The 13307-nt window shown below is 40.2% G+C and overlaps 1 pseudogene; it reads left to right on the forward strand.

Annotated features, from left to right (window-relative positions):
- The first annotated feature begins 7061 nt into the window (after positions 1-7061).
- LOC101111596 (nucleolar RNA helicase 2-like) lies at positions 7062-7655 on the forward strand (annotated as a pseudogene).
- The last annotated feature ends 5652 nt before the right edge of the window (positions 7656-13307 follow it).

Here is a 13307-nt window from a genome sequence, read left to right on the forward strand (position 1 = left end):
GCAGGTTGCCATGCCCTCCTCCAGGGCATCTTCCCAACTCAGGGATGAAAACTGTGTCTCTTACACTTACCTGCATTGGCAGGTGAGTTCTTTACCAGCAGCACCACCTGAGAAGCCCGAGCCAACCACAGAGAAAAGCATTTTACATGCAACATCTCAACAATCATGAGATATTGCAATTATCCTCATTTTGTAGATGAGAGACTGAGTCTGTAGGAGACTAGATAACTTTGTCGAGGTCACAGAGCCAGTAAACAGCAGAGTGAAAATCCAAAATTCTCCCCTCCTGTTTCACTCCAGACCATGAGATGCCATTATGGCATTTGTAATAGACTCTTTAGATCATGAATTTCTGATAGAGTAATCCTCCTTTAAGACACCTCAAAAGGCACAGAGTGTAATAACCCTACCCAGTGCTGCTCTGCTTTCTACAGACTGTATCTCTTTTCCACAAGCTGCAATCCCTGACTCCTGCTGGAAGTTTGCAATTTCAGTTTGCCTTCCATTCCACAGGCCCAGGGAAATCACTAAAGTTAATCCGTTCCTCAGGCCCATCCCACTGAGCCTCTGTTGGCTACAGCATTTCAGAGGGCCTCTCTGTGACACACATGCTAGCTCACAGATTCCATTTGCAGAATGAAGATACTGAGATTGGTCCTCCTTAGGACACAAACTTAGGCCAGACCACATACTTCTATGCTTACCACCTTGGCTGGGTCTAAGATGCCACAGATTCCCACAACATATTTTAGGCATTCAAGGTCCAGGGATGCTTAGAGTACAGAAGCTAAACATAAGGTCTTGTAAGAGTTTATGCATAGACTCAGTTCAGTTTAGTTGCTCAGTCATGTCTGACTCTTTTAGACCCCACGGACCGCAGCATGCCAAGCTTCCCTCTCCATCACAAACTCCTGGAACTTACTCAGACTCATGTCCACTGAGCCAATGATGCCATCCAACCAACTTAGCCTCTGTCATCCCCTTCTCCTCCTGCCTTCAGTCTTCCCCAACATCAGGGTCTTTTCCAACGAGTCAGTTCTTTGCATCAGGTAGCCAAAGTATTGGAGTTTCAGCTTCAACATCAGTCCTTCCAATGAATATTCAGGACTGATTTCCTTTAGGATTGATTGGTTTGATCTCCCTGCATTCCAAGGGGCTCTCAAGAGTCTTCTCCAACACCACAGTTTAAAACCATCCATTCTTTGGTGCTCAGCTTTCATTGTGATCCAACTCTCACATCCATACATGACTACTGGAAAAACCATAGCTTTGACTAGATGGACCTTTGTTGGCAAAGTAATGTCTTTGCTTTTTAATATGCTGTCTAGGTTGGTCATAGCTGTTCTTCCAAGGAGCAAGCATCTTTTAATTTCATGGCTGCAGTTACCATCTGCAGTGATTTTGGAGCCCAAGAAAATAAAGTCTGTCACTGTTTCCATTGTTTCCCCATCTATTGGCCATGAAGTGATGGGACTGGATGCCATGATCTTGGTTTTTTGACTGTTGAATTTTAAACCAGCTTTTTCACTCTTCTCTTTCACTTTCATCAAGAGGCTCTTTAGTTCTGCTTCTCTCTCTGCCATAAAGGTGATGTCATCTGCATATCTGAGGTTATTGATATTTCTCCCAGCAATCTTGATTTCAGCCTGTGCTTCATCCAGCCCAGCATTCCACATGATGTACTCTGCATATAAGTTAAATAAGCATGGTGACAATATACAGCCACTTCTGTATTCTTGCCTTGAGAACCCCATGAATAGTATGAAGAGGAAAAAAGATATGACACTGAAAGATGAACTCTCCAGGCCAGTAGGTGCCCAATATGCTACTGAAGAAGAGTGGAGAAATAACTCCAGAAAGATGAGGAAACTGAGGCAAAGTGAAAACAACAGCCAGTTGTGGATGTGACTGGTGATGGAAGTAAAATCCAATGCTGTAAAGAGCAATATTGCATAGGAATATGGAATGTTAGGTCCATGAATCAAGAAAAATTAGAAGTGGTCAAACAGGAGATGGCAAGAGTGAACATCGACATTTTCAGAATCAGTGAACTAAAATGGACTGGAATGGGAGAATTTAATTCAGATGACCATTATATCTACTACTGTGGGCAAGAATCCCTTAGAAGAAATGTAGCCATTATAGTCAACAAAAGAGTCCGAAATGCAGTACTTGGGTGCAATCTCAAAAATAACAAAATGTTTTCTGTTCATTTCCACGGCAAACCATTCAATATTATAGTAATCCAAGTCTATGTCCCAACCACTAATGCCAAAGAAGCTGAAGTTGAACAGTTCTACAATGACCTACAAGACCTTCTAGAACTAATACCCAAAAAAGATGTTCTTTTCATCAAAGGGGCTGGAATGCAAAAGTAGGAAGTCAAGAGCTACTTGGAGTAACAGGCAAATTTGGCCTTGGAGGACAAAATGAAGCAGAGTAAAAGCTAAGAGAGTTTTGCCAAAAGAACGCACTGGTCATAGCAAACACCCTCCAACAACACAAGAGAAGACTCTACACATGGACATCACCAGATGGTCAATACCAAAATCAGATTGATTATATTCTTTGCAGCCAAAGACGGAGAAGCTCTATATAGTCAGCAAAAACAAGACCAGCAGCTGACTATGGTTCAGATCATGAACTCCTTCTTGCAAAATTCAGATTTAAATTGAAGAAAGTAGGGAAAACCAGTAGAGCATTCAGGTATGACCTAAATCAAGTCCCTTACAATTATACAGTGGAAGTGACAAATAGATTCAAGGGATTAAATCTGATAGACAGAGTGCCTGAAGAATTATGGATTGAGGTTTGTGAACCTGTACAGAAGGCAGGGATCAAGACCATCCCCAGGAAAAAAGAATGCAAAAAGGCAAAATGGTTGTCTGAGGAAGCCTTACAGATAGCTGAGAAAAGAAAAGAAGCAAACAGCAAAGGAGAAAAGGTAAGATATACCTATTTGAAAGCATAGTTCCAAAGAATAGTAAGGAGAGATAAGAAAGCCTTCCTCAGTGATCAGTGCAAAGAGATAAAGGAAAACAATAGAATGGGAAGGACTAGAGATTTCTTCAAGAAAATTAGAGATACCAAGGGAACATTTCATGCAAAGATGGGCACAATAAAGGACAGAAACTGTATGGACCTAACAGAAGCAGAAGATATTAAGAAGAGGTGGCAAGAATACTCAGAAGAACTATACAAAAAAGATCTTCATGACCAAGATAATCACGATGGTGTGATCACTCACCTAGAGCCAGACATCCTGAAATGTGAAGTCAAATGGGCCTTAGGAAGCATCACTATGAACAAAGCTAGTGGAGGTGATGGAATTCCAGATGAGCTATTTCAAATCCTAAAAGATGATGCTATAAAAGTGCTGCACTCAATATGCCAGGAAATTTAGAAAACTCAGCAGTGGCCACAAGACTAGAAAAGGTCAGTTTTCATTCCAATTCCAAAGAAGGGCAATGCCAAAGAATGTTCAAACTTCCACACAATTGCACTCATCTCACACGCTAATGAAGTAATGCTCAAAATTCTCCAAACCAGGCTTCAACAGTACGTGAACTTTCAGATATTCAAGCTGCATTTAGAAAAAGCAGAGGAACCAGAGATCAAATTGCCAACATTCGTTGGATCATAGAAAAAGCAAGAGAATTACAGAAAAACATCTAGTTTTTCTTTATTGATTACACTAAAGCCTTTGACTTTAGTAGATCACAACAAACTGTGGAAAATTCTTAAAGAGATGGGAATATGTGATCACCTTACCTACCTCCTGAGAAATCTGTAAGCAGGTCAAGAAGCAACAGTTCAAACCAGACATGGAAAAACAGACTGGTACCAAATTTGGAAAGGAATACGTCAAGGCTGTATGCATAAACTAACTAAAGTATGTAATAGGGTCTTAGAACTCTCCCTCTATCTGTCCTGACATCTTCACCCACATACTGATCAGCCTTCCATTTGCTCTTGCTTCCATCCCCCGACCCCTCCCCTGCTCTGGTCTGTCTGCAGGAGGCTGACACCTAAAACTACATTTCTTAGGCTCCTTTACTGATTTTCACTGGGTTCAGCCAATTTGAACCTGGGGAGGCAGGCAGGGTGAGGGGTAGATATCAGAACAGAAGGAAGAGGGAAGCCAATATATTCCTCCCCCACTCTCTGGTTTGGGCAACCTCTCCAGCAGCATCTGTCTCATCTCCAGAATTCTAGCTCCTATCAAGATATCTCTACCCTCTGAATCTCAGGTATCACCTAGCAAGCCCCAACCTTGTTTCTAGCTCCCACCAGGTAGCCATGCCTCCTGGACTATAGGACTTTTCCCATTTGTCACCTGAACTTCTTGCTATTCTGATTTCTGGGCTGTCTCACTGTCTCCTGGTTGGCCATACAACTTTTCCAAAAACTGCCTCCCCCTACTAAATTCCCTCTACTGAACTACCAGATAAGGATTCTATTTTCCTAGTTAGATGCTGACAGATATAACCTACCATCCCACTGGCCTGGAGATGGGCTGACAGGAGAGTAAGGAAAAGTGAAGTTGCTCAGTCATGTCCGACTCTGCCTTCCCATGGACTGTAGGCTCCTCCGTCCATGGGATTTTCCAGTCAAGAGTACTGGAGTGGGTTGCCATTTCCTTCTCCAGGGGATCTTCCTGACCCAGGGATCAAACCCATGTCTCCCACATTATAGGCAGACACTTTTACCATCTGAGCCACCAGGGGAGTCAGAGTAAGGAAAAGAAGGGCAGAGATGATGAGAAGCCTTCATGTGGGAAGGGTCTGGAAAGGCCATAGGAGGGAGACTGGTGCCATGGCGGGCCAGATAACTCAAACCTGGGGCCTCAAGCTCATTTCCTGCCCACCCCAGGCACTTGCACATCTTTTTCACACTAAGGATCTCAGTTAAGTGGCTGAGAGGTCCTAGATTCTCCACTGCACCGGGTAAACCGCCAGCATTTGGCCTCATCCTCCATGCCCAAGCTCAAGTTTAGATGCATCCTGTGGTTTCCTCTTGTTGGGGGAGGACATTTTTCCCTCCTCACTCCTAGATTCAGTGGCTGAGGACCCTGCTAGCTAAACCAATAAAAGACAGATTAACAAGATAAAAATGAATTTATTAATATGTGCAGTACACAGTGCACATATATCAGTAACTCAAAGAGGTGGTTAGAACTTGGGCTTACAAAGCATCTCAACAAAGAACAACAAATTTAACAAGACAAAAGAAAAGTCGTTTAGGCTTTTAGGGCTAGCAAACTGTGGGAAAGTAGTATACAGAGAAAAACTGGTGAAAGATAAGGGTTAATTTAATAAAGTTTGTTAGACATAGTCCTTCCAGTGGCTGTTAAGAATCTAAAGTTGTCTTCAGTGACTAAAAGTTTATGCCATAGAAATAGAAATAAAGGCAAAAATAAGCAAATGGGACCTAACCAAACTTGTAAGCTTTTGCACATCAAAGGGAACCATAAATAAAATTTTAAGAAAACCTATGGACTTGGAGAAAATATTTGCAAACAATGAGACTGACAAAGGCTAAATTTCCAAAATATACAAAGAGCTTATACAACTCAGCAGCAAACAACCAAACAACCTAGTCAAAAACTGGGCAGAAGATATTTCTCCAAAGACATATGGATGACCAATAGGCATATGAAAAGATGTTCAACATTGCTAACTATTAGAGAAATGCAAATCAAAATTATTATTACAATGAGGTAGGTATCGCTTCACACTGGTCAGAATGGCCATCATCAAAAAGTCTACCAATAATAAATGCTGGAGAGAGTGTGGAGAAAAGGGAACACTCCTACGCTGTTGGTGGGAATGTAAATTGATACAGTCACTATCAAAAATAGTACAGAGGTTCCTTAAAGACAGAAAATAGAATTACCACATGATTCACCAATCCCACTGCCAAGCATATAGTCAGAGAAAACTCTTGTTCTAAAAGATATATGCACTCCAATATTTACTGAAGCACTATTCACAATATCCAGGACATGAAAGCAACCTGTGTCTATCAACAGATAAATGGATAAAGATGTGGTATATATATATATATATATATATATATATATATATATATATACACACACACACACACACACACACACACACAAACAAGAGAATACTACTGAACCATCCTCAGGATGAACACTATCTGAACTGAGTACCATAGTGAAAAGCAAGATTCATCCCTGTGTCACCGAAGGCATGTATGGCTACATGGGCTGGGCACTGCACAATTCCAGAAGATGCCATTTACATCGTTTACGATGAATTGTACTTTCTGGAGTTGTACTATGCAGCAGCCCTATATGTCACAGCCATCTATCTCCTGTCTGGTAGAGAGAATCTTGGGAAGAAGAGAGAAGAAAATTAGCGGCTTCCCTCGTAGCTCAGTTGGTAAAGAATCTGGCTGCAATGCAGGAGATCTGTGTTCGATTCCTGGGTTGGGAAGATCCCCTGGAGAAGGAAATGGCAACACATTCCAGTATTCTTGCCTGGAGAATCCCATGGACAGAGGAACCTGGCAGGCTACAGTCCACGGGGTCACAAGAGTCGGACACGACTGAGAGACTAGAGAGAGATGGGTCAGAAAACATTACTCAGTCTCAGCTAAATGGGATAGCAATTCCAGATGGCACGATGGCCTCCAAAACTAAAATAGAGCTTCAGAACTAAAAAATCTTATAACAAAAATTTATTTTACACTTCTGATTTTGTTGTCAGGACCCTATTGGACTACTTGAAAACTCTAGAGAAACTATATAGTACAGTGGAATGTGCTTGGAATTTCTCATGAGAAGATCCAGATTTGAGTCATAAGTCCTGAATCAGGTTTCCAGTGGCAAATTGGAGATGATAGTACTTATTCCTGCCTCCAAGTGTTGTGAAGTTTAACAAAGTGATGCAATGAACCTACACGCATGGTTAAAGGGTAAAGCACAATACAAGTGCTGCTCAGTCTGACAAACAGCTGATGTCACTTGATAGTGTACTAAAGACTCGAGATTGTTTTTCAAAATGTCAAAGACATCTGTCTTCTTTGTGACCATGATCTTGCGGTGCTCAATTGAAATGCCAAACATTAGTTATGCTTGGAAAGAACTTAAGAGCAGCTGGGTGAGGATATTGATTCCAAAGTGAAGGGAATGGTCTTTCTCAAAGGAAAGCAGGGTGTTTGCTTTGATATCCCTACTGCATCAGTAACAGAAGTACAGGGAAAGTGGCATGATTCACGGCGCTGGCAGCTTTCTGTGGCCACAGAGCAGCCAGAGCTAGAAGGTCCACGGGAAGGATATCGCAACTTCCGAGGACAGCGGGAAGGCAATCGAGGCTTCAGGGGACAGCGCGAGGGCAACCGAGGTGGCAGAGGACAGTGGGAAAGAAGTAGAAGCTTCAGAGGACAGCGATCAGGAGGTGGCAACAAAAGTAACAGATTCCAAAACAAAGGCCAGAAGCGGAGTTTTAATAAAGCATTTGGACAGTAACCTGAAGTAGAGGATTTATTTGGCAAAAATAGAACTGTGTTCAGCAATGTGGAACTGAACATTATCTTTCATACAAAGTTAAAAGTATATTGTATTTCCTTCCTGACCACTTGCCCAGTCCACATCTCTTTGAAAGAGAAAAGCTTCATCTAAATTATTTCATCTGATTGATGACTATCATTTATAACTTTATTGCTACTTCCGTCTTGGGTATTCCTTTTGAGAAGGTGTATGGATTCATTACATATTCTAATGTATTGTTTATAGATTATAAGATAAAGTGAAGCATGTATCTGCTGATACTTTTTAAGTTGACCTGTCTTTATACTTAGCAATGTCTCTTAATAGTAGGCTTCAGATGGTGAAGACTGTCCTGCAATGCAGGATCCCAGGGTTGGGAAGATCCCCTGGAGAAGGAAATGGCAACCCACTCCAGTAATCTTGCCTGGAGAATTCCATGAACAGAGGAGCCTGGCAGGCTATACAGTCCATGGGGTTGCAGAGTCAGGCATGACTGAGCAACTATCACTCACACTCATTCTTAATAGTGCCCTTCCTAAATACCATGGGGAATACAACAGTTTCTAGAGAAGCACTTTGAGCACTCAAAGCTTTGTTTTCTAACTGGTATTCCTCAGCCACTTGCCCACCAATTACTTCTATGGTTCTAGCATATATCTTTTGAGAATTAATAGCAATGTTTGGAAGCACGGTTTCACACTTAACTGTGATTAATACAGTTTATGCCTGCATATGCTCTAGATTTGGAGGATGGTGGTACATTTGATAGGAGATAGTATTTAGATTAGCCATTGTTATGTGCATTTTGATACATTTTTAGCTTCTCAATAAAAGGTGATTTCATGCCTCAGTGAATTCTTCACAGATTTTAAAAATAATGTATATGTGTAAATACAAGTGTTTTACTAGAAAGCAAGTATCTTTAAGGAATTCCAGGTGTATAAAATGGCCCCATAACTTTCTTCCTAAGTAAGGAGGCTAGATAAATGGTGCTTGATGATAATGTACTCCACCTCCTATTGGAAAATTAACATTATTTACCAAGAAGGAACTAGGGGAATAGGGGGCAGAGACTTGCATTGCTGAAGAGTCAAAAAAACCATTGAAAATATTTTCTACAGCAAGAAGGAAACATGTATATTGAGAGCAAAGAGAAGAACAAGTGAAGGTGCATGATAAAGCTTCTTTTTAAATGATGTTAGTCTTTCTAGTAACAGGCAAGCTGGGGATTTTAGGTACAACGATCCAGTTTCATTTCTTAAAGCCTAGCTGATACAGCCACAGTATAGGATCTCTTCCTATTAGACTGCTACCTCATTGAAAGGTTGCAGCTACCTAGAGTTCTTTTTAAGAACAAACTATGGTTATTTTTAAGTTGCTTTGAGGGAACCAAAGAACCTAAAATAGCCCCTGGCCAGTATTGCTCTGAGGTCTCAAGTGTTATTTCTCTGAGAAACTTTGTACATGGTATAGGAGTTTAAGAGTAGCATTGTCTTCTTGCTTTAATTTCTGTACTGGGAATTTCAGCAAATAAACTATGACATGAGGAATTCAAACACATGGCCTATCTTACTTTCATTTAATTATTTTGAACAATTGAAATCTTGTTAGACACTGGTTTCTCTGACTGGGTCTTTATAGCCAACTGCTGCTTACTCAGTCACATTTTCAGTAAGGGGCTCTCAGATTACCAACTCAAACTCCTTGGTTCTTGAGACAGCATTCTTTTTCTATTAAGATTTTAGCTCTGTTTTTGAATCCTGACTGGATGTCTCTGCTCTCACATTCTCTTGGCTTTTCTTCTTTGATCCACTTGTCAGTCTTATCGCTTGACCTCCTCATGGTTTCCCATTTAAACCAGAGGAAGTTAGGTAGTTGATGACCAACTACTCCTGCCTTGTGGATCACGGTTTATTAAACTCTGCTTTTGCTGAGATACTGGACATACTTAAATAACAACCCAGACATTTAAGTTTGGATAGGAATGGGTTGGTTTATCAAGTAGGACAGTGTACTTGTCCTTTAGGAGGAAATACTCAGGAGTGTAAGGGAGAAGATGAATGGGAATTTCATTTTACACGGCTTAGGACAACATGACTCAATAAATGAAGCTAAACTTTCTCCTGGATCCCAGAATTCAAACCATATTTATAAATATATAATTCAACTACTGTACGGTTTAAATGGGCTCGTTGGGCTAGCCTGGGAAATACCATTTTTACCATTTTCTACAGAGAAAGTATTTTCCAACTTATGTATCAGACAACTCAATGACCTTTTAAAAAGCAACCAGTTTTTATGTTGGAACTATCTGTGCAGCAGTTTCTTTACAGTTGTACATAAAGTATTTTTACTGTAAAACTGAGTTAATGTATACAAATAGACCTTTATGCCATAATAAAATAACTAGTACTTACAAAAAATAAAAATAAAAAAAAATAAAAGATATCCATTTTAACACTTGTGGAAATCCTCTCATCCATGTAATTTTAATTACTGTTGTCCATATTTTATATTATTTTATGCTTATAGGTTATAAATCTTCTCTTACTGATATAGATAAACAAAAATCTGATGGCTGGGATGTTAAGGAAAATGGCACTTTATAGAAGCCTTTTCAAAGTTTACCCCAAAGAAAGTACAATTCTGCCTTTATCCAAAGAGTATTTTTTCCCTAATGATAAAAGCAACATGTAACCATTTTGAAAGTTTTTTTTAGAGATAATAACTGTCATAATGCCACCATCCTAAAATAACTGTTGTTAGCATATTTCACCCATTCTTTTCTCTGTTGAAAGTGTGAAAGTGAAACTGTTAGTCATTCAGTCCTGTCTGACTCTTAGCGACCCCATGGACTGTAGCCCAACAGGCTCCTCCGTCCGTGGGATTTTCCAGGCAAGAGTACTGGAGTGAGTTGCCACTCCCTTCTTCAGGGGATCTTCCTGACCCAGGGATCAAACCCAGGTCTCCTGCATTGCAGGCAGATTCTCTACTGTCTGAGACACTAGAGAAGCCCTTTCTCTGTTATACACTATGTTTTATATTGTTGAGATTATACCATATACCCAGCTCTAGATTTTTTGCTATATTACACAGCAAAGTCATTTAAAAACTTAGAAATATTTTAATGGTTATATAAGATTCCTGCAAAGGAATGTTTCATAATTTATGAACAATTATCTTATCAGCTATTTTAATGTTTCTTTAGTATTTACTATTTTTTTAGCTTCTAAATTCCTAGAAGTAGAATTATGAAATTGAAGCCCCAAATTTCAATTTTAAAATTTCAGTTTGCTGCCAGAAAGGACCTGATTTCAGTTTGCTACCAGAAAAAATATTTTATCAATTTTCATATCTTTTAGCAATATGAGGATACATTTCTTGGAAGACCCTAACCTGAATTGGGTATGCTAATTTTTAACATGTTTACTGTTTTAATTTGCATATATTTGCTATCTGGTTTTATTAGTCATTAGTATCTCATTGTCTAAGCTCTGCTCATTTATGTTTATCATACCAGTATTTTCAATTGATTTGTATGAATTATTAACATAGAAAGTTTATAAATCATTTCTCTCTCATATTTAGATAGAAAGCTTCCCAGCTTATTACTTTTTCCATTAATATTGTGTGCTTTTTTTTACATTAAGAAGTTTTATATAATTGAAACTATTGGCATTTTTCATGCAATTTCTTCTATTACTTTCTTTTTTCCTTTTTAAAATTACTTTTAAGTTTAGGAAAAAGCTATTTTTTTCTCTCAAGCTCTGACATTTATATTCATCTGTATGTTTCCATTTCATTTTTCAATAATCACCTAAAATTCACCTTGGCTCACTGCACCTTTCAGAAGCTGTCCAGTCCTTCAATCCTATTGGTCTTTTAGATAGCCTTCATTAATGAACTGTATCACCTCCACATCCCTTATAATATCTGCTCACTAAGGCTGTTCAGGGATGTGCTGAAGCTGACTCTCATCAGATGACCAAAGCCAGTTTGTGCACCTCCAGACTCAGTGACATCACACTGATACCTTGGAATTGGCCATTGTGAGAATATTTGTATCTTGTGCATACTTGCTAAGTCCCTTCAGTCGTATTTGACTCCTTGCAACCCTATGGACTGTAATTCACCAGGCTTCTCTGTCCATGGGATTCTCTAAGCAAGAATACTGGAGTGGGCTGCCACACCATCCTCCAGGAGACCTTCCTGACCCAGGAATCGAATCCACGTCTTTTACATCTCCTGCATTGGCAAGGGGGTTCTTTACCACTAGCACCACCTGGGAAGCCCAATTACATCACAGAAATCAGCAAATTCTACAAATCTGGACCTTTGTTTTCAGATAGCCAGTTTACCAGCACACCACAGACTAGATCTTCACTAAAAGGTCCCTCCAGGCCTGGGACTCTTTTTTGTGACTAACTACAATACAACTAGATTAAAAATCTAAAATGAATGAGACCATTATCTGGACACTAGTTTTACTGCATCAACACCCAAATAAATTGCAATTTGAAAATATTTAACCTAAGGAATCTTTTTCTACGGTCCCTTTTTCTCTTTCTCTCCTTGATAGATAGGATTCTTGGAGGTTACTAAAATAGAAATTATCTGCATTAAATCAGGTAGAAAAGAAAGATACAGTTTTGACCTAGAAGAATGTGACACTTTGGATTGTGAAGGGAGAATAAATAACATTTCCTCATATCAGTCTCTGTCCCGGGAGGTCTTGGGTTATTAAATATAACCACTTGAACAAATGGTACGTCGCCCTCTGAGAGAACTGGTTCTTGTTCTGCTACTCCCAGGACCCAACTGCACAAAGACAATTAGCCAAGTAGCCTGCACCAGATTAAAGCCCTCTCCTGACTCCTTTGGAAAAGCCTAGTTAGGCCTCCATTAGCCTCATCCAGACAGCCTTACTCATCCGAACAGGACTCCAGGCAAAGGCAGGCCTGGGCTGCTTGTCTGTGTGGGGATCCAGTCACAGCCACTGGGAGGCCTCTGTCGTGGTGGGCTCTCCACCTTTTCAGTTTCAAGTATTCCTTACTCATAACAGCCTTCTCCAGTCCCAATTTCTTCAATCAGCTCCCCTTCATCCAGTCTCCTCTAGACTATGGAAGTTTGCAAAATTCAGCTGTAAAAGCACAGATTAGTAGAACCAGAAAGGGTTTCAGGGATATTTTCCTCCAACATTCCCTTTACAGGTGGGGCCCAGAGAAAGATCGGCACTTGGCCCAGATGACAAGAAATCCCTGGCCAGTGGAGAATCATAACTCAGGAACTGCCAAGTCCCAGTCTGGGGTGTTTTCTACTGAAATTCTACCCTTCCGTCTTTCACTGTCTCCCTTGGAAGTGAGAGAGAGTGGCACATTTGAGGGAACGGAAATGGCATCTTTATTACCTGTATGCTATAGTGGTAACAAGTTTTAGCGGCTTCTCAGGAGGCACTAGTGGTAAAGAACCCTCCTGCCAATGCAGGAGGTATAAGAGATACAGGTTCAATCCCTGGGTCAGGAAGATCCCCTGGAGAAGGGAATGGCAATCCACTTCAGTATGTTTTGTCTGAAGAATCCCATGGACAGAGCTGTCTGGATGGCTACAATCCATAGGATTGGAAAAAGTAACAAGTTTTGGAGATCATTAAATCCATGAGAATGTTGGGTGCCCCTCAGGTGCTCAACTAATGGACAGACATATCAGTGAATTTAGGTCGTGATGCAACTATTCTTTTCAACTGATTGAGTCATTAAAAAAAAATCTTTCCCATACATCCCTCCCCTAC

This window comes from Ovis aries, chromosome 1 (genome assembly GCF_016772045.2).
Source record: "Ovis aries strain OAR_USU_Benz2616 breed Rambouillet chromosome 1, ARS-UI_Ramb_v3.0, whole genome shotgun sequence".
NCBI classification, from domain to species: domain Eukaryota; kingdom Metazoa; phylum Chordata; class Mammalia; order Artiodactyla; family Bovidae; genus Ovis; species Ovis aries.